This window comes from Urocitellus parryii, chromosome Y (assembly GCF_045843805.1).
Source record: "Urocitellus parryii isolate mUroPar1 chromosome Y, mUroPar1.hap1, whole genome shotgun sequence".
NCBI classification, from domain to species: Eukaryota; Metazoa; Chordata; class Mammalia; order Rodentia; family Sciuridae; genus Urocitellus; species Urocitellus parryii.
In genome coordinates, this window is record NC_135548.1 from 15,630,605 (window position 1) to 15,658,482 (window position 27,878).

The window sequence follows — 27,878 nt, forward strand, 5'->3', positions numbered from 1 at the left end:
TTCCTGTTTCCCTGAAACCAAACAAAACTGGCATTGTGTTTGGCATAGTAAAATTTAAGATACCCAAAATGCACTTTAAAAAAAAAGTGCATAGACATAGAATTTTGAAAAAGTGCCAACAGGATGAAGTGAGGTAAGCAGAATCAGTGCTCATCCAATTACATTTGTAATTATGTTCTATGATTTCTGCTTAAACAGAAGCTAGTTGAAAAGACCAGGATATTAGTTTAAAGGTCCCATAGAAAGATCACATGGGCATTTGTCAGCATGCTCAAAGGACATTAGTAAAGAACAAGGAGCATTTCAGAAAGGAGAGTTTTCATGTCACATTCTTAGACTTCAAGACAATACAGAGCATTAAACTGTTATAATCACACAGCTATGACACTTGATCATGACAAGGAACACTGGATTTCACTGACTGGCTGTTTATGAAATGGAGTTAATGGGGCAAGTCTGATGAACAGAAAATTCACATCTAAATGTTAGTTGCTTTTCCTTATTGAAATCAGATTTCTAAACCTAGTCTCCTCCCAGAATCCTGCCCCTTCCCCACTCCACCAAACACATTCATAAACCCCGTCTCTGCATGGATTTGCAGTCAAAGGTTCTATTTAGTAACACATGTGCCTGACATTGTTCTCTTTCTATACATAATGAGCACCACTCGCTTCTCAGTAACCTCTAAGCCCTTGTTTTCCATTTCACAGGCAGGGGTACTGACATTTTGCTTCATGTCTAGGTAGGACACATATCTGAAAAAAAACATATTTCAGGGTGATAACGCTAAGGCAAATCTATGCATATGAGGAGACTGCTGCCGAGCCACAGGCAGGAGGCACATGGATTTATTTCACAGTATTGATGATGAATCTCTGTTGACTCTTTTTTCCCAAGACCTCCAGGAACAGCACAAATATCCCACACTGTTGACACAGAATGTTTTATAAATGTGTAACGACATTCAAGTTTTATCTCGTCTTGAAAATTTCATGTGATTAGAGGAAATACTCTGTCCAAGATACACAGAAAATGTTCTCTTAGGAGATATGTAGACCATTAGGAAAAGAAAGGATAAGTGACAGTCAAGGAAGGGATGACTTAATTTCTTGGTAATTATCTTTAAATTTGCTTTGCAGCAAAGCAAAACTTTTTTGTTATGTTGGCTCTGTAACGAAGGTGAATGTGTAATTTTCAATCCAAACCATGGCATTTTTTGAGAGTAAAATGCAACACTATGAATCATTTTATTGAACTAAAGACATAAAAATGGACTAAAATCGGAAAACTAGGAGGCCACACAATCTACAGCCGAGGTATGACGACCAGAGTTGGAGGATATATTTGGGGGAGAGGAAGGAGCAGGATTATGTGCCTCAATATTTAGATTGTCAACAATTCATAGGACTTGAAGATATGTAGCCAAGGTATTTATGAAATATATTGGCAGAGTCTATCTTTGAAAATGTAAATAATAGCAAATATTTTTTTTCCTAAAATTATAAAGACATACGTAACAAAATCATCATCATTAATGGACAGTATATAAGACATTGGATTGCAGGATCTTAAGTCTATGAATGGAAAAGTACTAACACTCTTCCCTCCCTAGGCAGGACATCCCTCATAATGTGATCATATTCACTAAGAAAGGACTGCTTCTAAAAATAATCAAAGAAATCTCTCTTTTTGTTGCTTTTCAAAGGACAACAATCCCCTTAAAACTATGTGAGTTTAAAGACCCAATTTATAATTCCTGTGACAGGGAGATTACAAATTTCCCCCAAGAAATAAAGTAATAAAATAATTGCCTAAGAGAAGAAGGCCACAGTATCACAGACAAGCCTAGATGTACCTTAGTGAAACATATTTGAAAGGATCTGGGTCCTAAGAAACTGATTAACTCTGTTGTACTGCCACAGGAGAGTTGTTCATATGCAGATATCATGATAAAAGTACTTTAGAGAATTGCTGTATATTGAAATAATTTAACAGGTAGGATATGTGTCCCTGTGAATCAGGTGGAGTCAGGTGTAAAACTAAGAGTTTCATAAACATATTAAAATATGAAAAACCTGAGAAAGCGAATACCTTTCCTGATACCCGCGTAAGTACTAGTAAGTCCGTTCCTCTTCTTCCTGTGTCGGTAGAGCCAGATGCTGAAGACCATGAAGATGATCCAGCAGGCTGCTCCGATTCCTGCGATGAACGCTGGCTGCTTCACCACGTCTGAAATCTGCTGAGCAAGGCTGACCTGGTCCTCAGGTGACACAGGGTTCCCATGAGAATCTGAAAGGCCATCTTCTGATGAGTTGGGAGTAAGACTCAGTGTGATGATGTAAGAATACATATATGATGTAAAATACCTGTCATTATATTTTGTTAATTTTGGACCATGATTTCTCTTTTTCATTCTGCATTACTGCAGGGAAGTGAATGAGTTCATGAGATCACTAGTAAAATTCATTCATTTTAATTTAAAAGAAGTATGGGTGTAATTTTGTGTGATCTTAGCTGAAACAAGGACAGTGGCACTCTGTTTTCTTTTTATTTTACAAGTTTGTGGGATCCTGTTTAGATTGAGTTTCAGAGAAACAATGCTCACTAATTGAGATAAATATAAAAGTGTTAATACCATAAAATGCAAACCCCCAGCCAAAACCAAGAATACTTTAATGCAATTATACAAATAAATAACAGGTACTGAATATTATATGTATAGAAAAGGTTGAAAAATTCTCAAAATTCTATAGAAACATCAAATATGTGCTGTAAAAAGGCTTAAAATAAAATTTTACTTTTTCTTCAGGCTAGATATTGAAAAATGGTGTGTGTGTGTGTGCGTGCATGTGTGTGTATTTGCATACTCCTCCCCAAGATTATATTGCAACATCCTTCACTGTCTTAGAAACATATTATTTGAACCCACGATCAGAACGTCCTATAAAATTAAAGATCATTAAAACACAATGACAGATTAAGATAATGTTACCATTGTAAGAACTATGAATAATCTTTCTTTTAAAATAATAACCATCACCAGCAATAGATATAAGAAAAGAACATTAAATATGTAAAAGAATTATCAAGTGTTATGAATAGTCAAAAAGACATTCTAGGTTGGATATTTTGATTCAAGAATTAAAAATTGATGGAATATATGGCTAATAAAATACGCTTATTTTACATTTATGTCTTAAGCCTTCGGTGATATTTTTCAAGCCCGCCATTACTCCAGGTCACACAGAGCAGCCTGCAAAGTCTTTGTAGAAAACGCAAGACTGTCGCTCTTCCATCAAAGCTGTATGTCACTTTGTAGACACCTTGTGATGCTAGTCCTGAGGTTGCCCAGTGGGGAGAATTCCCAGTGGTGTCTGTAGTCTTAATGTTCTTCCCCTGCAACATCTGATGACATAAGAAGGGGCTTGTGCATTTCATTAAGATTGGGAGATTGGGGCTTCCTCACAATTATTAAATCATTTAACTTGGAAAAGATTCATGTACCACACTTTTAAAATTTTATGTTGCTTCTGCATTCATTTTGAATCTAAGATTAAATACTAAAAGAAGGGTTTAGTTACCCGGACAGAGTTGCCAGCTCTCTGCTAACTCCCAATTCCTCATTATGGTCAGGGCAGATATCCCCCTTATATAACTGCCTCCTGGTGACCACCTCCCCATGGGCCACAGAGATACCACCTCCTGGACTCATCATCCACAGAACTGACAACTCTTAGTCACAGCACGACCCCATGGAATCCTTCCAGCTTTCTCTAAGAACAATTAGAACTCCCTGTAGGAAACCTCCTTGAACAACAAACACCCTGAGCACCAATAAAACCCTCAGCCCACAGGTCCTCTCTCTCTGTCTCCCCACCTGCAGCCACCCCCCCCGGCCGCTCAGTGGCCCCTGGGCCTTCTGACTGGCTCTTGTCAGCACCTCTGCTCTTGTGGATCTGTGAGTAACCCACTCCTGCTATTTCATGTGTTCTGTTGCTTCACCCCTCTGAGTTGAATCTGATTAACACACCTGGCAGGATCTCTCCTCCCAGCTGGGGCTCTCCCAGAGAGGAGCTATCTTAGCAGGTCAAAAAAGCCAGAAGGGCATCTGCTGGTTGAACAGTCTGCTGTGAGAAGGACACCCAGTCACAGGGTTGGATACTTAGGCATTATGCTCTCTGTCAGGACAAAAGAGTATCCCACGGGCTCCATGTAAACATCTACAACCAAATCCCTTGGAGCCCTGTAAGGTGGGTTTATAGCTGCTTCACAGATCTCCAGACCAAATTTGAGAGAAATACAATCTGCTAATGTAATACAGTCTGCTTTGAAATAGAAATCTTTCCAGTCCAAAAATATATTTTCCATAAAAATAATTAGTATAACTCATTCGATAGGGATAACAGTTCTTGAAGAAAAAAAATCCTACAGGTTTTCTTATTAAATGATATTGCATCTTAATATGATAATTGGCAGAAAAAAATCAGCAGCATTCAATAGCTATGGAAACAGCCTTTCTCTGTGAAATGCTGAATTCCTTCTGTTGTGTGTATATATGTTGTGGGGGGAGGATATTTCCTTTTTTTGTTTTTCTTGATTCCAGATTTCATGCTATGGAGGATCAAGACTGAAAACCTTATTTTCACAAGCAGTCACCTGCCTTCAACTGTTTGTTGACTGAAAGTTTTATTTCATGTTCCAGACCCTTTTATCTCTGGTTATCCTAAAAGCACTTCATCCTCTAAAAGTTCACTAACCAGACCTATTCTTTTTATTCCTAATACATCCTTTGTATCTGCTAGGTTTATAGACTTTATGCCTATTTGCGCAAGTTTATTTTGGGTAGCTTCAGATTTTATGGAAACAGCCCAGAGAGGTTCCGTGCGAGCAAGCAGATGGACCTAACAGAATAAAGTGCAGTGTGACTAATGAATTAAAGCAGCCCCTCTCTACCTCAGGCTTTGTCTCCCTGCAGCTGAGGCTATATTAAGATCTGAAAAACTGGAACCCACTTATAATTTCAAGGAAATCAACTTGACCCTTAAATCCCATGATTTAAATCTTCAATAAATAAAATTTACATATGGTTCTTTTTCCAATTCATCTTCCCAAAACTAGGACTAAACATCGTATGTTCTAAAAACAGGTAAACAGTATCCACAATGGTTAGGGTCATTCAAGACATACCTTTTAATTTCAGTTTTAATAACCTAATGCTGACATTTGAAAAAAGTGGACAAATATTCGAATATCAGCTATAATTTTTCAATATAAACTCCCCTTCCCCATGTTATATAACATTGCAACAGATGCATCAAACGATTTTTCCTAGTTTCCTGTATTGCTTGAAATAAACCAGGAAGCTATTTTTGTCTAGAAGTTTTTAAATAATCATTTAAAAATGTGTAACATGGAAAAAAAGAGTCCAAAAAAATAATATAAAATTCTGGCCCAGATTGTGACAGTCAGCAAGCCCCCACTGAAGGCTTGAATGGGCCTCTCATAATTGACTGCTGGGAGGCAGCTCCTGGCCGCTGCTTTCATTTAGTCCTCATTCACCTTCTTACAATCACATCAGGCATGAGTCATGTGCACCTTTCTAGCCTGCACCATTTCAAGCTTCCCATAGAATATATATTTCCTTTCTTGCATTCTGTTGGTGCAGGGACAACCTTGGAAGCCCACATTAAGAAATTAGGGCTCTTCAGCTTACAACCCACAAACACTAGGTGAAACAGAGACCTACTGGACAACTGGAATTGTAGTAGACTTTACTGTGTTATGTCATATAAACTTTGCAAGTTTATGCATTGCAGCAGCTAGCATTGTCTTAACAGTGGAACATTAACAATATTTTCAAAATAAATATGAAGTTCTTTAGGTATTGCAACAGAGTTAATCAAAGTCAAATGTTTCTTTTACTTTTATTATGAAATAATTCCAGGATGTCATTCATACTTCTTTAATATGCCAAAATAGTATGTACTCATTTGTGAAGCATAAAGATTGCTACAAATATTACTGATGCTTAACTTCTGATTTGCAATATAAAGACACAAACCAGACTGTATACTTCTTGGCCTCTTTCCTAATTTAAATGTTAACTCTTAAAATCTGACCTTTTTCTCCCCACTTCTTAGTTGCAATATTGTTTTATTGGCATTTCAGTTGTTGCTTGTTTACATGTAAATAGCAATCACTTACTAATTCATATAGTATGTTCATAATAGTTTGCCTATAGTGATCTCTAGTAATGAAACACAGGTCAGGTTTGCTGTTTTTTTTTTTTAATTTATGTATAATTTTCAAAACACAAATTGTATTTAAATTTGAGTGATTAGCATAGAAACATTCCAGTGCTCTGACATCTCAACTTATCTTCTTCTTTATTCACTGCAGTGTCCTTGGACTTGATTAGTAGTATTAGTTAAATAGATGAAAAAAATTTCCACAGGGCCCCAGTTAGGATGATACTGAATATTACCTAACTTTTATTTGAACTATCATTTAAATGTATATTTGGATAAGGTTAGTTTAGTTATAAGATATCTACAGTCATGCCTCACATAACGTTTCTATCAACGAGGAATGATTTCTATTGACTGTTGTATAAGATGATACTGGCTAATGACATCACATATATTTTAGTTTGTGTAACTACACTCCGTGATGTTCACACAAGGACAAAATTGCTTACCAATGTCTTTGTTGGAAAGTGGCCTTGTTGGTAACCAAGGCATAACACTGTATGTGAGTGTATTTTAAGTGAAGCTAACACCACTCTAGTTATAAGCCTCACTTCTGAATTCTATTAACTTCCAACAGTGGCTCAGACACATGTAAAAACAGCAAAGCAGGACAAGTAGTACAGTGACAGACTGTGAAACTGGACTGCTTGGACACTCACCTAACTGGATGAATTGAGGCTCACTTTTCACCCCAGGTCCAGCACCAGTGCTGGCTGCCACTTCCACACTGTACCGGATCCCGGGAACCAGGGAGGGAATAACCACAGAAAAGGTAGAACCATCTACTGTCTTGTTTATATGGTATCGGGTTTCATTGCCCAGACACCAAAGCTGGAAGAAGAACATAATGAAAATCAAGCTGGTAAAATTTCCAAGATAATGCAAAGATCCACAGAGGGTGAAGACGGACTTTAGACCTTGACCCAGTTGAGATGCCGCATGAACCACCAACACAAGGTTTCAAAAAAGTCATTCTTCTCCAAGATGGAGCTCTGAGAAGACTCTTCCAGTCAAGCCCAGTATTGGTAATAGCTGCACAATTGGAGAATTGTAATAGTTACACTTTCTCAAATATCTTAAAGGATTGTATAAGGTGAGTCTACAAACTTTTGCTTGAAGATAAACATTCCTCTCAATCCACATCATATCGCATATCATTAGGTTTTTATTCTTTTTATTTAAAAAAAATTTTAATAGCATGAGGTTATTTGTCAGGAAAAACAGGACTCTGCAAAAAGTTATACATATCCAGGTAAAGAATAACAATGTGTGTAAAATTATTCGACATTTGTGTGATAGATGTGGTGCCCAATGACCAGGCATCAAAGGTGAGGAGGGAACTCTGTCTGACACTTCAACAGTTCTCTGGGATAGAATCACCTGGTACTGTCACTTCACATTTCGTATCAAACTCATGAAGTGGTTGATTTAAAAGGAGAGTAGTTTCTGCATAATACAAAGAAGTATGTATAAATAAGATTATTAAAAATAAAACTGCACTCCAGGAGGAAAAAAAAACATCCTAGGCTTTTATTCAGCTTTTGGTACGCTGAACTAATATCAATGAGATAAATTAGCAATCTGGTATTATAGTTAAAGGAGAATATTAACTAGTCTTTCACAACATCCATAAGATCATAAAGAATAAGAGTACATACTCGAAGTGCAAGAAAGACATTCTATAATGAGAAAGTTGTCGTATGCCTCATTGACTTTGATAGTGATATTTGTGATAGGAAATTGTATTTGGATTCAGTTTTCATAAGAGAATAATCCGTGCAGGAGTGAAGAACACTCTATATTCCTTATGATATCCTCAAGCTAAATATAGGATTAGCTTCAAGTGGACTACTGTCCACACTGGAATAGGAAATGGGATTTTAAATTAATCTAAAAACACCAGCATCCTCTACTACTTGGTCAATAACCTTTAATTTTGTTCTTTGAAATTTAATATTATTTTCATATAGTTTCAACGTGTAATGCCACCGAATGGTCAGACACTATATCAGGATCTGACCATTTGGAAATAAAGACTCCTTTGTGAATCTTTTCCCACCCAATTACATTACACAGCTGAACCGAAGCCACAAACTGATTTTGTACCAGTCAATCAGATTCTGAAAGGCATTTTATTATTTTAAATTGACCATGAAGTTAAGTGAAATCCACCCTTTCACATTTCTTGAGGAAAGAAATGAGTTTTGACTCTTAGGGGAAAATGCCTACATTATACAATTTTGCGTGAGAGCTGAGACATCACCTCATTTTAAATCCTTAAAAATCTTCTGTAACAGTCTATTTTTCCAGAGTGAAACATAGCATCCTGTCACTCACCAGTATTGAAATAACCTTGAAACTTGTGAGAAAGCACTTAAAAGTATGGATATTTTTACCTTCTAATAACTCAGTTACGCTAGAAAAAGCCTTATTCAAAATATCTCAAAACATCCACAGTGCATTTGTAGTCATATTTTAAATATATTTTAAAGCAGCCCTATTGATATACTTAAATTTCACAAAATGTTGTTTTTTAAATTTGATTTAAAAATAATTTTAAAATAAAATATCATACCCAAAATTAAGCTTAGATTGGTTTTTAGTTATCAAACAAATAAATTTGCTACTCAAAAGAATGTATGAGAGATTTATCAGGATACACATGTAAGGGACCTGTCAGATCAACTGCAGTGATTCTGCTGTTGGCCTATACTTGAAAATCCCTGACCTATACTAGTGAAGGTAGATATCCTATGTCCTGTCAATGGACACATATCAAGGTGTGTCTACTCTAACCTCAGTTATGAATCAATAACTTCATATCACCTTCGTAAAATCAGTTTCACATCCTAAACAATGATCTGGAATATTTACATATAGAAATTAATATTCTAAGTATCATTATTTAGCTAGTCAACTAAAAAATGACTCAGACATCAGAGAAATACAGATCACTCAGCAGAGAAGTACATCTTTTATAGTTAAAATTCTTCTAGTATGTAACTGTCGAAAAAGTACACATAAAAATGTACACATATATTTTCTATTTATATTTATCCATTCTGACAGCACATTAGGATCATCCTATAATACAGATTCATTAATAAGTTCAAACACAATCTTTCATCTAAGTCTCATGTCTCCATCTCAGTTTTTGATGCATCTTGGCATGCTTGAAAATATTTGCCTAAAATGAATCCATGTTAAGATTGTCCATATTTATTGAATAGAGCTGCTTTATTTCATAGGGAAAAATAATTATTCAGAACCACTGGATTAAATCAACCGATAATACACACATGTTTTAAAAGTTTATATAAACATACGGAAATTTATAAAGGACTATTTCCTGAGACATGATATTTTGTTTTGAAACAAAAACAAGAGATATATAAACATATGATTTCCACACACACCAAAATTATTTTTCCAACTTTGTTCGAAGTTTCTAAAATCTCAAAGATGTAAATGTTTTAAATTAAATTAAAAAGTTAGAAAAAATCTGGTAGAAAGTGACTCTCTATATAGCCAATTCCATAGTGCAATCCAATTCTGAAAAATATGTTAAAGCATTTTTCAGAGAGGAAAATATTATTACCATTTAAATTTATTGATTTTGTAGAATTAGATGGATGTGTAAATTTTGTAACCATTTGGACTCTCTCTAGCATTTTTTTTTAAGTAACTTTTCTAGCAAAGAAATCATTCCAAGACTAGGTCTATGAATAATTGTACATGTTGGTAGTTTTACCAGCAGATGGCGCCAAATATCTATAAACAATTTATTTAGCTTTGTGAGTAGAAGAGGGTGTCCATCAGTAAATTAGCATATGTGTATTACCTTATATTCTTGAACCATTCCATTTTGAGTGTCTTCTGGAGGTGGCTGCCAGCTGACAAGAATTGCTGTTCCATTTCCATCATTCTTTGATACAGTTACACTTTGGGGTGGGGCACTTGGTGCTATTAAATTGTTTCAAAAAGCAGATATATTAAAGTGTGCTACAGAACACTGAAAAGCAGATAATTAATACTTATTAATTAATATAAGTAAATATCAATAGTGAACTGATTAAAATTAATATTTAAAATTAAAAAGAAGTATATGGATTTTAAATTCAATATCTGCATGATTCAAAGATGTAACCCACTTAAATGTTAATAGTCCAAAATTACTTTTTTCCCTCAACCTTACCAACCTGATGTTATTGTGAATTTCCATAATCAAAGTTATATATATTATCTCCATGAAACATGAAAGGACTTCTATTTGTACTTCTTTGTAACCCTAATTTCCTGTTTCCCCAAAACATGGAAAAATATAAAAAGTGAATGCTAATCAGGATATTAACCACATCCTATCACTAATCCAAGAAGTGGCAAGGACATATTAGGAGACATTATTAATGTTTTTATGGAGTGTAGTTGTGACACAAAACTATTTACATAAACAATACTTTTTAATTTCTAGTTTTATGGTAACCAGTCATACTGGTTTGCCTAGAACTGAGGGATTTCCAGATAGGGGATGAAAAAGGACAGAATGATAATTCTGGAAAGTCCTGGAAAACCCAGGTGTTACTCACCTTCTTTATAAATCATTAATCAAAGTAACATTCAATAAATGGGTGGTGGAAAGGCAAGCAAATTGAGAGTGAGTCCATCTTTGAATGTGGACTGGAGTTCTGAGTAATTTAACAGACCCTGTCTATGTCATTAAGTAACACAAGGTTCACATTTGCACTTTTTTAATGTATAGGCCACTAATAAAGCAAGTCAACGCTTACAGCATTTTGGTTTTTCTATTTAACCAAAAATAGTTGTTCTATTTAAACAAAATTTCTTAACAAAGTATGTTTAATATCAAGACAGTTAAACAATGGATTCTACTATCATGTATAGCTAAAAAGAATCCATTTTAAAAAAAAGACAGTTAAACATTCAAGAAAGACACTCTTAACATTTTAACAACTCCAAGTTAATAAAAGCCCAACAAATCTACTGCAGTGCACAGATATCACACACTCCATATACTTGCCTTCTTCTAAGGTTTTGGCAAACTTGATTTGGCTATCTGCTCCTTGAAATTCATTAAAAAAAGGGAGAGCCTTAATTTCATAGTTGACTCCCTTTCTGAGATCAGGGATAACCACACTATTTTTGGTTGGAGTTCTCACTTCAAAAACTAACCACTCCGATTCACCATGGTTGGCTCCAGATGGCCGATAGAGAATTTTATATCCTTGAATATACTGAGATTGTTGGTCCACCTATTAAAATAACAAAAATAAAAATGCAATCACTCATAGCTTTTTATTGCTTATTGCAAAATAATAAAAAATGAAGTGCAACAAAACACATTTTTTTTCCTATCAGGTTTCACCCTGAGTATTTCTAGTTCACCTAAGTTAATACTTAAAAAATCTTTTATCTTTTGTAGGATGATATTAATTTCTGTGCCTTATGAATAAATATGAAGTGTCATAGCAGTTCTGAGATATATCATCTAGAGACACGTGAAGGTCAAGGGTATGTGGTTTACTACTTCTTGATCTTAAAAGCCTACTTAATACTACTTGGAAATATTTCTAAGATTAAAAAAAAATCCTTTGATAATGGGCCTACCATAAGTTGCAAATTCATAGTTAATATTTTGGAGTTTTGTCCTCTGAGAGGGGTAGAGTTCATTATTTCATTATATAAACAAAAAGAAATATACACAAATAAGAAGCTTTTATTGATAAAAGTCCGTCCATGGCTACCATAGTAAATGACAGTCATGTGTTACATGAGAAAGCTGTCATGGCATAGAAGTGATCAACAGGTAATTAAATTATATCTTATATATATATTTATATATATTATATATATATATATATATATATATAATGATCTCAGACAAGCCACTTGCTTATTAAGACTGAGATAAAATATTACAAGAACAACTCACTGTCTAGTGCACTTCAATTTATGAGGAAGAAAGGATGGTGGGATTGTGGAGGTGCAGGACGATGTTTCCCAGTTCTCTCTGGACCTGCTTGTGGTCCACCCCCTGACTTGTCGGTGGAACATCTGCAAGGATTCAAGAAGACCCTGTCAGGCTCCGCATCATGCTAACGAACTGAAGCAAAGCAGCTTGAACCAGTCCTTTCAATCAGAGCCACTCTTAGAAAAGAAGACTCACTGGGCCTAGGAAGCCAACCTGTGCTACAGAACAAAATAAGAACAACTTAGCCTTTTCATTAGGTTCAGAAGACTAGGGACCTACAGAGAAAGAGGAGGGGAAGGGAACAAGTAGAGGGCCTGCAGAGAGCCCGAGGGCAAGAAACAAAAAGACAATGGGAAATAGTAAAGTGTAAGGGCTGCTCCCACCATGTCATGATCATGTTCACGCTGAGAGTGACGCTAGGCAGTCCTCTCTGGTATAACCTTCCAGAAGGATCCCAACTTTAAAAAAAAAAAAAAACAAAAACAGAAGGATCCCAACTAAGCAAGGAAGACAACAACCAGACCTGTTAGCAGAGAGTTGGGCAAGGAAGAGCAGAGAAACATGGGCAGCAGAAGCAAGCCCAGAAAGAAGCCCAACAGCTACATTTCATAAGAGAGCCCTGGTCTCTTCCCAGGCAGGCAGGGTGGATAAGGAAGTGGCAGCAATATGGGATGCAGAAGGCACTACTGAGGCCAATAAAATAAATTAGATCCATGAGCAAAGAGCACTTATTAACATCATCTTAATTGATGATGGTTTACGTTAGTTATTGTATCACAGTGAAGAATGCTTAATAAAGAGCATTAGCCATTTTGCAATGGCAGTCTTTTATGTGTTATTTTAGAAAATTTCATATTAGAAAGAAAAATAGAAAGTGATGCCTAGAAATGTAATTTGGAAATGCTTATGAATTGATCCTTTTATTTTTCTTGTTCTCCTCCTGAAAGAAATGTTTTATAATTCAGAAAGGCTTTTCCCCACACTCAGAATTGGACTGGCAGGAAATCTTAATATTGCTCTATCCTACAGCTTCACAGGTACTGGAATCCCTCTATGCAATGTTCAGAATTCACCCACTATTTATAGTAACTGTCATCTTCTTATCAATATTCTATACACCATCTTTCATTCTGTGTAAGTGTACGTTTCCTTTAAATAATAGGGCTCAAGAATGTTTCAAGGACACGAAATGTGGAGGTAGAATAATAGCAATAGAGGTGACGGCCACCCCATCCCAACAATGACCACTATCCACCCAATTCCATCCCTGGCTGCCAGTTTCTTAGCTCCTCCTCCTTGCAGAGTCCAATCTTGCGCTTGGTGACAAGGAGCTAACTCCAATGTGACACAGGTCCGTCTACCTGACTCCTATACTACAAACCTGTTCTCTGTATGTATGCATGTTTAACTTTTGGTTACAGCTCATTCATTGGTGTCTCCACTTGGGGAAGACTCTGGTGCAACCATATTTCCCAAGTGGTTATAGACACCATGCCTGTTCCCTTGGAAATCAATTGCCAACAAATCTTCCCTGAACTTTCTGCATGATTTCCTTTCCCTTACAGCATATGCATTCTGTCACCTCCGATAGAATTTTTTTTTCTTTTTTAGGTCCTTTCCAAGATTTCTACTATGATCATAATCCTCAATTGGGTTGTACAGTGTCTCAAAAGCAGATTAAGAACTAAGTAATAAAACACGCCTCTATTATTTTCACTCATTGGTTGCTTCTTGTGTCCTGGAGTCAGAAAAAAGCATGTTATCGTCCAGTCTCCTAAAATATTAAGGAAAGGATGTCATGTTTCCTCTAACACTTCTTTCTTTTGGGGCTAATCATGCCAAGAGCATTGCATTTCCTCTGTGAAGTGATCTTCGGCTTTCCATGCACTGTGTTCTCTTAAAAGTCCATCTGAAAATGCAGTGCTCACAGCAAACCCATCACTCCATTTGTGATTTGACCAGTTCGCAGTGAAAGAGACGACGCCTTGATCCAGAAACAATTGTGCTATTCCAGCAAAAACAACATTGGCTCTTTTGGCGGCTATATCACTCAGGGGTTACAGATAGGTGTTTGAGTTGACTCCAAACACCAAGTCTGTCCACCTCCCAGAGCACCAACATACACACACTTCTATTCCTGTAAGCCTAGAGTTCTCAGACTATCCTTTTAAAGCTAATTTTTTCAACCTCAGTTCAAGTACCTGACTCTTTAATTTGCTCTGTTAATTTCAATCATGTTAGTGCTGGCTCTTCATTCCAGTCTGTCAAGATATATTTGATTCTGATTCTCTCACTTGGCTGACTAGCTCTCTTTCTTGGTTTTATGATAGCTGCAAATTTTATGAACTTTATTTTTAATCTGGACACTGAAAGAAACAAAAGTAATTATGGCATTTTTTTCAAAAAAAAAATTAAATCTATGCTCATATATTGATTTATTTATCCTGCATGCTTATTTGTTGATTAATTTGTTCTGATAGAGATTAATTCAGTCTGGGTCCAGTCCCGAAGAATGCACTTATTTAGTTCCATTCCAAAGGCAAAAAGACCAAAATGCAGAAGGATTGCCTATCTTCCTCAATGTCACAGAGCTACAAGACTGAAGAGCTGAGATGAAAATGTCTTTGACTTCCAAATGTGTGCCTGTTTCCCCATATATCAGTTTCTGGTTGACATAGATTCATTTCCCTTAGATTGTTCCTCCCGCTATGCATAAACAAAGGGAAGTTGATTAAAACTTACTTTTCTAAAAAAATTAATATTCAGATAAGATATTAACTACCCTTACAAATGACAATATAGATTATAAAACCGTTCACATGAATGCAAGATAGAATCAGATGAAGTAGTAGTATGACTTTTGGTTAGAGTCCACTAGATAGAGACACCTGTACTGGGGACAAAAGTTTAAATTCATTTTACAGCTGCCATAGTTTCCTGCATTCTTTACAAATGCGTATCCAATATTGAAAACCTCAAACTGCCTCAGGGCGGGCTCCAAGTGTATTAAAGCTCCTGATGAGGTGACTCATAACAGCAAATATAGGCATCTGGGTGTGTTGAATTCACACAGCCAGAGACAGACAGACGTGGGCATGTTCTTTAGCTCAGCTTGCTTTCTCTTGAATTCTGAGGCAGAATCCCTTCCATAAAGATTGTTAATACACACATTTGAAAAGACAAAATGTGCAGACCCCTTCTGAACCAGGAGAAAAGTTGTTCTGGTCTTTTAGTCACCTTGCACATAATTTGTTTCTTTCATCAGAACTAATTTGTGATTTTTCCTTTGGAAATGTTAACTTACAAGAGAAATGTTGATTCCCCTCTATGTTGGAAAAAGAATTTTGTATTTCCAATTAGCACCTCTAAGAATTATCTTTCCATGCTAATATAAGAACAAGTACATTTAATTGCAATGATATAGGTTATAAGAAAGGTAAAGGTTAATTCAAATGATTCTTTTTTTTAATTTCAATGTAATATAAGAGTCTCTATCAGAGCACTAAAATAATAAAAATGAGCAAGAGAGTAAAAGGTAATAATAATTTGTTGGGCTGGGGATGTGGCTCAAGCGGTAGCGCACTCGCCTGGCATGCGTGCGGCCCGGGTTCGATCCTCAGCACCGCATACAAAACAAAGATGTTGTGACCGCTGATAACTAAAAAATAAATATTAAAAAATTCTCTCTCTCTCTCTCTCTCCCTCTCTCTTTAAAAAAAATAATTTGTCTACTGAGAGATAAAATAATTTCTCTTCAGAGAATGTAAAAGCCATATCCAAAACAGTCCAAGTGAACCAAATTTTGAGTTTTAAATGGCTTAGAAACAGCTTTAAACATGTCCTTTTTAAAATTTTTATCTATTTCTTCAACCTACCTTTGATCAATCTATAGGTATTTTACATTGAAGAGTCTCAAATATTTTGGCTGATATAATCAACAATGAAAGACCAGTCAAACAAATATAAAGACCTAAATATTTTCCATGCTCTGTAGGAGGGTGATTGGACATAGGAATTAAGAACAAGTTCCCAAATATCTCCTACATTTGTGTGATTTTGAAAAAGTATGACTTGATTAAGATAGAAATCCTGAAAACTCACCCAGAAGGTGATGAGTACTGAATTTAAACATAAATAGTATATTCAATGTTAAATACAATTACCTTATGATTAGGATATTATATCCACATATATCTATATTTAAAAATCAACAAATTGAATATAATACACAAACATTCATGTAATATTTTTGCCTTAAGAATTTGTATTTTTATGAGAAACAGTTCTCTCTGTTATCAACCTTACCTTCCTATTCCTAAAACAGAAAATAATAAAGTTTGTGGACACTGTGTCTGTGTATTTAAAAAATTAGTTAAGCAATTTGAACAGACTGTAAATGTACAATCCTAGCATTTAGTACAAATGATATGCCTGTAAATTATAACTCTAAGGATAAGTAGGTGTCACCAGGTTAAGTAAATCAATATTTACCTTGTGTTTTCACCGGGTCTGATATTTGGCTTGGATCACTAATTCCATAAGCGTTAGCTGCCCTCACAAGGAAAAGGTAAATTGCACTAGGTTTGAGTCCTTTAATGGCAAATGTTTCTGTTTTCACTTTCTCTGCTACGGTCTGCCAGCTGCTACCAGATGCATGGCTAAAGACAGATACAGAAGTTAGAACACGCATATTAAATGCATAATTTTTTTAAACAAAAGAACAACCAAAAAACGTCCTTTTCACTCTACCTGAAGGCTTCTATAATATAAGATGGTGGAGTTGCTCCTGAATTCAAATTTGGTTGCCATGATAAAGTGACTGTGTTTCTGCTGACATCTGTGACTTCAGGTTTTGAAGGGGCACTAGGGATTAAATTTGGGTCAGTAGGTCTCGGAGGTTGAACTGGAACTCCAAATTCTAACAAGTGGGAAAGAAATAAAAGGAAGCTGTTTATCCATGTACAGATAAGCATATAAATGTAGATGACTTATCCACACATCTACTCAGGAACAGGATGTTTACTTCACCAACTTACCATAAAGTAAACAACTAACTTTATTTTCAGCCTCTTTTTAAGGCAAAAGCAATAATTTACCTTGGACTTCAATGTAAGCACTCCAAGTGGCCTCACCACTGGGGGTCGATGCGATGCAGGTGTACCGACCAGTGTCACCCAGCTGCAGAGGCAGACAGAAGATAAATATTTGCAACAATCAAGAGCTTACTGGGCTGGAAAAGCAATTACAGGTTTGTATATGGTCCATGAATATGGATAACTGCATTAAAATTCACTAAGTAGGAACATTCCCTTAATCGAACATATTTTTATTGAATCTAAAACATTACAGGAGGACAGGAAAAAAAATTATATGATTATTCTCATTGTATAATAGAATATAGTATTAATTACATTAACTAAAAATTTACAATTGACATTATTATCAATACCAGGGACAATAAATAATTGCTAAGGTATATAATTCTTCAAAATCAAAGGGCTAATCTTTATGGCTAAATTATATCTCTATGATTAATAAGTCACAAAATAAGGCTTATTGCATATTTTATCACTGTAACACTTATATGGATATTTGAGACAAACAGATGTTGTAGAAAAAGAATCAGCATGAAATATTTTCTTATAATTTTTAAAAAAGTAATCATTCTTATTTTCCCTAATTTTTTAAATGAAAACTTAAGGCAGTCTATGAAGTATGAAGCCAAATTCCTGCCTGAATAAACACTCTCTCGCCCTTCTGAAGATGGAATGCCAAAAAACAAACACAGACCACACATTCAATTTCAAAATCATTAGCAACTCAATAAACCTCTATACTTCTGCTTATTGTAATAATTCTATCTTCAAGTAACATTTGATAAAACAAAACCCTTGTCATCTTGCTCTGGCAATTGCAATAACAAAGTCACAACAGTTGTAACACAAAAGCACAACATATTAACTTCTGAGGCATACAGAAATTAACTGTGATGCTGATTCAAAATTCCAAAGAAGCCACCCACAATAGGTAATAAAGCTATTTCAATTTATGTTTACTGCTGTCAAAACTAACTCTTTCATATGCTTTTTTAAGGAGCTTGTCTTGACCTAAAAAAGAAAAAGAAAATCAAAACAAATAATACAGTCCAGAAAAATCTGATATGAGATATGACACCCAGGAAGGTAAATTCCTAAATGTTTCCCCCAAACCTGTGGGCTTTCAATCATTTAACATTCTGATTTGAAATGCTTAGTCAGTGTGTGCATTGCTTTATAGGTTTCTTTGCATGTACAGTGCTTTGGAACTGCAAAATTTTGAACCAAATACTCAAAATAGAAGAACGGTAAGTACACTGCACATAAAATATTACTGGAATATAACGTAGAAAATGCATTATGAAATGACTGCATCATACCACTATTTAGAAGGTATTTTCCCCCCACAAATTCCCATCTACTTTCCTCAACAGGTTAAGTTATTTTTTATCCTCCTCCATAAAACAAAAAATTGCTTTTCATGGGCTAAATTATGAGTCAAATCATCTCAAGTGCATATAGTAAAATGCCTGCAAAAAATCAAGCATCAAATAAAAAATACATTCATACTTTCACTCAATATTTCAATCATGCTAAGAGGTCTCAACACAAGTTTCTGGAGACAAGAACAAAGTGGAACAAAACAGGAAGTCCAGTGTGTCATTGGAAGTTTCCTTTGCATATCGGATCTGCAACACTCCTGTCTCCAGCTGTTTGATTCGGGAATCTTGGGTTGAAACAAGGATTCCATCCTTTCTCCACAGAATTGTGGGCACTGGACTGCCTGTGGCCACACAGCTGAGGACTAAAGTACCATCCACAGCTACGGTCTGATTCACAGGACCTTGTCGAATGACTGGGGGAGGCCGGTCTGCAATCACTGCCAGAAGAAACAACAGGAAATAGATTTCTGCAACTGGAAGCAATTTTTCTAATCATCCAAGCAATAGCAGTTGCTGCAGGCTTTGAAACAAACTGAAGATAATTAAACAAATAATTAAAGTAGGAGACATGCATTATTCAGAATGCATTTATATGATGCACTGATTCAGAATATTAAGAAGAGATACAATGTCCTTTCAAAGGGCCAACCACTGACTGAGCTTGCTGCATTGTCAAGGAACCTATTTAGGAGTTCAAGAACTCAAAGAGGATTGTGGATGGTGAAGTAGATAAGTAGTGGTGCACATGGAATACTGTAAACATGAAAAAAACAGAACACAAAACCAAATAAAAACATTTTTCCCAAGGAAACACACGAGACAAATTTTAATGAATGATCGAAACCCGATGTGACATTTCAAAACTGTTTGGTGCTCAACAACAACAAAATAATGGTCCTAGAGCAGCATATGATTTTGGATTTAAAAAGGTGCTTTGGACTTTCACACCTCAATAGGATCAAACACCCTGTGTCTATTTATCTAGGATTTTTTTTCTATTAAAATAGATATGGGTTGAAAATTACCCAAGTATAACAAATTCAAAGAAACTGAAAAATTGCCCAAATTCATTGTTGGCAGCCTGATCCAAAGATAGCTCATGAAGATGTTCAAACTTGGCAAATATCATACTCCTCTATTAGAATTATCAGGAATGACAAAAGCACTTAAACCATTCTGTTACTTCATAATAGATTTAATTTAATTGCACTATGAAAAGTAACAACGAGAAGCACTTTTATTATGTGTAGATAAAATTATTCTTGTTATATAAAAATTCTACAACCTGAAAACTTTGCTGAGATCAAGTCATTACTTTAAGGAAAATCTAAAACAAGTATTGGGGAATGAAAACAAATAAAATAAAATTGCAGAAAAAAATTAAAACTATAAAGCCTTAAATATCTGGATACTAGTTAGAGTAAAAAAAAAACAAAAACACAAATACTCAAAAGAAAATTGTAAGAAATTGCCTGATTAAAGGAAGCCAGTTGCCAGAATAACTAAATTTGGGGTGCAAAAATTTACAAATCTGGATATGTCATGTTCAAAGTTGTATGCACCAAAGATTTCACAAGCTAGAGTCACACTTCAAGTTGTTCCTCATTTATCATGCAATAATTACTATTTTTCTGCATTCATTTTTTTTAAAGAAAAGCAATGACATGAAATCAGCAAGTGTGCATTTCCACTCTACTCTTCAAATTATCTCTATGTCATCACTGGTGTGAAATTTGCTGATACCAAAAGGTGTATTCTAGAAAGCTAAATTTTGAAACTTGGCAGGAATGTTTAAGATACTACGTGGTTGAAAAATGTAAACCAGTAGTTCCACTGGTTAGAAATTTTAATCTGTTCCACACTATCAGTAGAGGTTGCTAATAACAAATTAGAAGCCCCTTTTGATATGTATTATAAAAATAGGAAAATATTTGACTGCATTGAGGTATTCCTTTCATTATAGGGAATGAATGAACATGTAGTTTCAGACATTAATTAAATTAGTAGCAGAGTGCTTCTCTATAATTGATTTTAATTAAGTCCAGTAAAGGTGTGGTTATATTTGGCAGTCTCATAATATATAGAAGCAATCCGACACCTGGAATTTACTCAACTTTCTTTATGTCTACAGTCCTTGGTTATTTGCATCATATTTAGCATCAGGCATACCTCCTTATTCCATTCCAACCCAGTTTACTGGTGCAGTTTCTCTGTCATCTATTTCTGCATGATTTCCACTGGGCAGTTAAGAAAAATAAAGCAAGAAAAGGATCAGCTCTATCATCTGTCATGAGACTTTGGACAAGTTCTTTAACTTCTATAAGCCTCAGATTTTTTTCAACATGTAAAATGAGGATAATAAAATCTGTTCTTAATAGCTCAGGGGATTGCTATGGACATTTAAGTGTAATAAGAAGTATGAAAGTGCTTGGCTAATTGTAAAAGACTAGACATCTATATACATATTACTACTTGTCCTTTTTACAAAAAACTAATATGTAAACCAGTGCTGAAAGATTTAATAGTTCATTAAGGCAATCCATGTCTTTAGGTATAAAAAATAAAATCATAAATTTCAATAAAATACCAATGAAACGTTTAAACTTTTAACACCTATGTAGTACATTTATAAATCAAACCTAGAATTTAATAGACAAATTTCAAATTAGGGTTTAATATCTTTCATGGTAATTATTAGAATGAAATATCAGGCAACAAAAACAGTAAGGTGGAACACCCCATTTAGTGTTGGAAATGAACAATCTACTAGGAATAAATCCCTAATTCCCAGGGTTAGTTAGGTTTTTAAAAAAATTTTTTGGGGGCTGGTGATATGGCTCAAGCTGTAGCGCACTTGCCTGGCATGCATATGGCACTGGGTTCAATCCTCAGCACCACATAAAAGTAAAATAAAGATGTTGTGTCCACCAAAAACTAAAAAATAAATATTAAAAAATTCAAAAAAAATTTTTAAGTAAATGTTCTATGCATGTCTAATCTCAAAAATACAAACCATTTGTGATAGTATCATGGTGCTATTTAAAGACTATAAACTTTATTCTGTGAGCACTAGTCCATCAAATAATGAAAATTTGTGTTCTAAAAATGTCCTCCGTATTTTTTAAAAATATGAAATAATTTCAAAAATTCTAGTAAACATTATGTGTGATTGTGAATTATTAAATGCTTTCCCTTGGAAGTTAAGATCACGATGATTACATTGACCATCACCAATTCTACTCACTATACTGAAGCTTATAAACAATATAGGACAACACAAAGAAGTCACAAGTGGTACCACATTAAGAAAGAAGTAAAAGTATCTATCTAAAGTTGACAGATGTTGTACAAGAAAATTTCAGAATAACCTATGTAAAAATTTTTGAGAAATAATATGTGGATTTAGAAAAGTTGCTGGACATAAGGTTAATATACAAAAGTCAATTGTACAACTAGAAAATTTCCTTAAACAATTCAATGATGAAACTTTGAAAATGTTGAAACTTAAAATATACATATATAATCTCATCAAAAAACATAAAATATCTTAAGTATAACACTACTAAATCATATTCATGACCTGTATCCAGGAAACTATAAAATATTACTAAGAGAAACTTTATAACATATAAACAAATTAAAAGGCATATGTGGGATATATACCATTTCTTTGAATTGAAAGCTTCAGGTTGCTAAGAAGCTAATTCTCACTAAATAATCCAGTACTAAAATTGAATCTAAATTGTTTATTGGTTATTGGTTCATATGTACAGAATTTTATAAGTTTATTTTAAAATTTATAAGGAATGCAGAGGATCTTCAACAGTAAGCCTAAAACAATGAAAAATAAAGTTCGAGACTAATACTACCAGTCTTTAAGACTTACTATAAAGCTGCAATAAGTAAGACCCTATGTAATGGCATAAATAGGTCACTGGACCAGAAAAGAGATATTACAAATCAACCACTAATTTATGTTCATCTGAATCATGATAGAATACCACCAGAGTTAGGGAAAGAATAGTCTTGACAATAAGTGATGAAGAAACAATTAGATTTCTTAAAAGGAAAATAAAGAGTTTTGATTCCTGACTCACACCATTAATTTGGATGGATCAAAAACTTGAATCTCAAAGGAATAAATAATAAAGTTTTTAGAAAAAGAAAGAACATATTTGTAGCCTGAGGAAAGAACAGGACATTAAAAGTGCTAATAATAAAAGAAAAATAATTATTACCCATTGATCATTATTAAAATTAACTTCCTAATACTTAAAATAACCATGAAGAGAATTGGAAGAGGACTGGGGTTGTAGCTCAGTGGCAGAGCTCTTGGATAGCATGTGTGAGGCACTGGATTTGATCTTCGGCACCACATTAAAAAAATAAATAAAAATAAAGGCATGCTGTCCCTCTACAACTATGATTTAAAAAAGAGAGAGAATAGGAAGAAATAATTACAATGCATACATCTGAGAAAGAAATGTATTTTAACTAGATGATAAAATGAAAAGAAGAAAAATTAGTACACATGTCCACCAAAAAGCAAACCCAGATAAGTAAGTGCACGTGCCCATCAATAGACTGTATAAGAATATTTAAAACCCTAAACTGAAAACAATCTATCAGTAAAAGAGCACAGAAATAAATTATGGCCTATTTATGCTATGAAGTACTACACAGCACTAAAATGTGAATGAACTGCTGTTATATACATGGATGAATTTCACTGACATTATTTTGAACCAAAGATGCTATAACACAGGAGATTAGATACTATGTGATTTCACTTAGTTGAGTTTCCGGAATAAGCAAAACTGATCAATGGTGATGAAAGTCCTAAAAGTCATTTTATCTCTGCAGAGAGAGGCTTATTAACTAATAATTGTAAGCCTTCTACAGTCCTGGAAATGCTCCATATCTTGATCTGAGTGATCATTATGTGAATAAATTAATCATACTGCATTTGCTTACTTGACTTACTTTACAGTATGCATATTATATTTCCATTTATATAACTGGGAAGAAAAAGAGCGGTCTAGAGAAAAAAACGCTCCAGCAACAATATGAAAATGTAATTTGGGAGTGCAGTGAACAAGAAAGGATGGAATTAGTAGGTTATTGCAGTTTCAGGTGATTAGGACTGGGAGTGATAAAGATAACAGGATGGATTTGAAAGATTATTGAGTGGATTCAGTGATAAGGAAGGATGAGTGTCAAAGATGACTCCACAGTTTCTAATTAAAGAAATGCTACTGTGTATGATATTTTAATCATTATCTGAAGTTTAAAAACAAGCAAATTGAATGAAAAGAACAAATATATTTTATTACTGATTCTCTTCCCTGACTCATGTTCCATCACCATCTTTGAAAGACATTTGTTTCATCTTTAACATGTTCCTTTACCTACTGTTTAGAATTGGGGGTAAAAAATCATTTCAATTGCTCTAATATATTTAGTTTTAGAAGCAACAAACTTCTTAACTGTATTATGCTTTCAGTTTTATTTTTAATTTGGAAATATTTCCGGATTACACATAGACTAATATATTGTGTGTACTATCTATGCTTTCAATGGTTCTGCAAAACCACTTGTGTTCATCCAATGTATTTATAGGTATCTTCCTTATGTAGAAATAGATGTGTATACATATATACATTGCATACCCTTATAGGTATTTTTTCTCTTTGAGCTTCAAACTATCACTACTCTCTTATAATCTGGAGATTATTCTCAATTAACCATATCTTTATAGTTGGTGTTAACCTATCACATTCAAAGATGTTGATAAACAGAATAACATCAGATCATTTAAAAAAAAAAACTTGTTCACTATCATTGATTGTGAGTTGTTAGACTTTGGATTTATGACCAATTCATTTTGTTACCTTAATTTAGAGAAAACACAATAGTCAATAATTTACAATAAGAGATTGCAAAATAATCTTTTCATCTCCAAAACATGAAATATTCCTGTGTACAACTATAAACTTCTCCTTGGATAACTGTTATGCTTTTACGAATCTAACTTGATACTAGACATTAGTTCATTTATATTAAAGTAAAAGTTTGAACTTATTATTGTATAAATATACTCTTAAGTTTTACATTAAAATATCTGTAAAAATATTTAAAGTGGAAAAAATACATCTATTGACATTATCTCTAGATCCTAGGACAAATTGAACGTTCTGAAATAAATGTTTGACATTACCATCAGTAACTTCCAAATATGCTTTCGTGATGATACTTCCAGCAACATTCAAAGTCTGGCAGATATAATAACCAACATCAGATCTATGAACATTAGTAATAGTGAGGTCACCAGTCTGAGAGACAGAAAACCGGCTGGATGATTGTGGTGGCTGGTATGAGAAAAGCAGATTCTAAAACCAGAATTTGGGAGGAAAGAATTAAAATAGGTTAAATGCTAGGTTCCAACATTTTGGCAAAGCTACATATACATTTATAAATATATGTGAATATGTATAAATACACACATATATATACAAAAATAAACTCAATATTCTTTCTTCATATACCCACATATAAAGATGTGTACATGTTTAAACATCATTAAACACACATGGATTTAACAAGGCAGGCTTAAATAGGATCATGTAAAATTTTAAATCAATCTCAATATTGACATATGGTCTTATAACTATCAATTTTGAAACAACATAAGGATATTAGGTATCATTAGTATAGAAGATTTTATACATGTAAGCCCACTATGACAAAATCCTTGGTTTACATTTTGCTACCAGAAAAACCTTAAGACCTTTACTACATAAGCAGAATAGAATTCTGATTCATTCTTATAAATTATAATGGAGTATAATACCATTTTGGCATCATGACCAGTATCTCATTAGCTGCCCATTATAAATGTCCAGGAACCTTAACAGTTGCTATCCAGATTTTCATATTAAAAGGTAAGAATTTGTCAGGTGCAATGGTGCACACCTGTTACCCCAGTGGCTTGGGAGGCTGAGGCAGGAGGGTTGCAAATTGAAAGACAGCCTCAGCAATTTATTGAGGTTCTGAGCAACTTAGTTGGGACCCTGTCTTGATAAAAAGAAAAAAGCCTGGGAACTGAGGAGTAGCTCAGTGATTGAGTGCCCCTGGTTCAATCCCTGGTACAAAATTAAAAAAAATAAATTTTAAAAAAGGTAAAACTTTCTAGAATGGATTTCTTTGAAATTTCTATATTGTTCTGAATCAAAAGATCATGCTTCTTCGAGTGTACATTTCATGCATAATAATGATCCATACTAATTGAAGTTCATAAAATAAAGAATATCAACTTTTCTTCTAATCAAATAAAGTTGCTTGTTTTAAAGAGTTTTGGTGCTTTTTAGCATACATCATTTTTATTAAGGATTAATTAGTGATCCACAGATACATATGTAATGATAAAAATTTTAACGAAAAATGACTTGTATCATTAAACCAAACCACATGAAACCAAACTTTTTTGGAAATTTAATCTGGAGTTTAAATAACTTAAGTGAATCATCTATATATTATACTATTAAGAAAATCTTCTAGTGGGTTCACTCTTTTTACTATCCAGATTTTCTTCTATAATCTACTTCCAATTTTTCCTACTGCATTAAAATATTTTGTTCTGTTTTGTCTTTAACTTGCTATCAGCAAATTTAATCCTGGGAGGCCAACTGGAGTATCCTAGAATCCAGCATTATAGTAGTATAAAAATGATAGTTTACATACCATAAATCAATATTTGTCTACCAAAGTAAAAACAGAAGTGAACTTGAACATATTGTCTATAAAAGATTATTGAGTTCCATCAGTAAACTACCTGTTTGTTATTTGTAAGGGTACATTAGAAGCAAGACAATGAAACAAAACACCGAAGATTGATTCAAGCAAAAACAAAAATGGTCAGGAATAACTATTAAAAATGAATAAGAATCAGTTTTTTACAAGCATCAAAAATAAGTGAAGAGAAATGTTTTGCATTCCTGTGAGAGGGAAGTCATTAAGAAATGAGATAAAAAGATAATTTAAATTATTTTAATATTTCTTCTTATTAAATGGAAGCCCAAGAGTCAATTTAAAAGAGTGTAGATCTCTATATTCTAGTGTGGATAGAAAACTCTGGATTATAAAATGTTTAGAAAATAGGATTACTGGCAAATAATGATCAGATTTGACAGTTTAAAAGAATATAATGAACTTATAATTTAGGTGACATCAATATTAACTCATCATCTCAGATGTGGAACATCTACAAAAACTTGAATATGGTATGTAATATGTAATTACATAACATATAATTGCAAATAATATGATTAACAATATCAATTAATATCAATATATATAAGTTATCAATTATGATTTTTAACCTATTTTCACCTGTGATAATTTTGTTAAAATATTCATAGAATTGAAAATTTGGAACTTAATTTTTTAATTCTAGATATTTGAATAACAGAAATGCTAATTCAATTATGTGGAAAAAGAGTAGTTTTTTTAATATTTCTGAAGTAGAAATAAAAATAACACTTACATGATACAACAGTGACTTCTACATACCACCCTCTGTACCAAATGGAAGCAGGAAAATACTGCTTTGAGAATTAAGCAAGGAAAATAGCTTGCCTCCTCTCATTCTGAGAGGGACCAGTTTCTGGATTCTCTTAATGGAACAGCTAGATAGCTACATCACACATTGGTTTTTCTTCTCATAGAACAGGCCCCCATTTCTACTGATTAAAAACAAACAAACAAAACAAACAAAAACAAAACTAGTAAAAGGTTGTACCTGACTCCCTTCTCTCCTCCAAAAAATAGCTGGTTGAGGGTTTCCTGTTGCTTCACACTGAAAAGTCACAGCTTGTCCTAAGGCAACAACCTGGTCACGAGGTTTCACAACAAAATGTGGAGGTTCTAAAGGAGATGAAAAAATTACATTGACTCAGAAGCATGCAGTTAAGATCCCAACTTTGAGGCAGCTTCCTGATAACCCAAGTGCTGCCTTTATTTTTATACAACACATTATGTATACTACTAATAATTGACCAATTTTCACCCTTAATTTTAAGTTAAACTGTTAAGTGCATATTTATAGAATGAAATAGAGATGTATTATGAACAGGTTTTTTTTTTTAATGACTTGACCTCCTAAGAT

General features: G+C 34.0%; 1 pseudogene; it reads right to left on the reverse strand.

The window, feature by feature from the left end:
• LOC144250938 (roundabout homolog 1-like) overlaps positions 1 to 27,878 on the reverse strand; it is a 142,993-nt pseudogene that overhangs the window by 50,850 nt on the left and 64,265 nt on the right.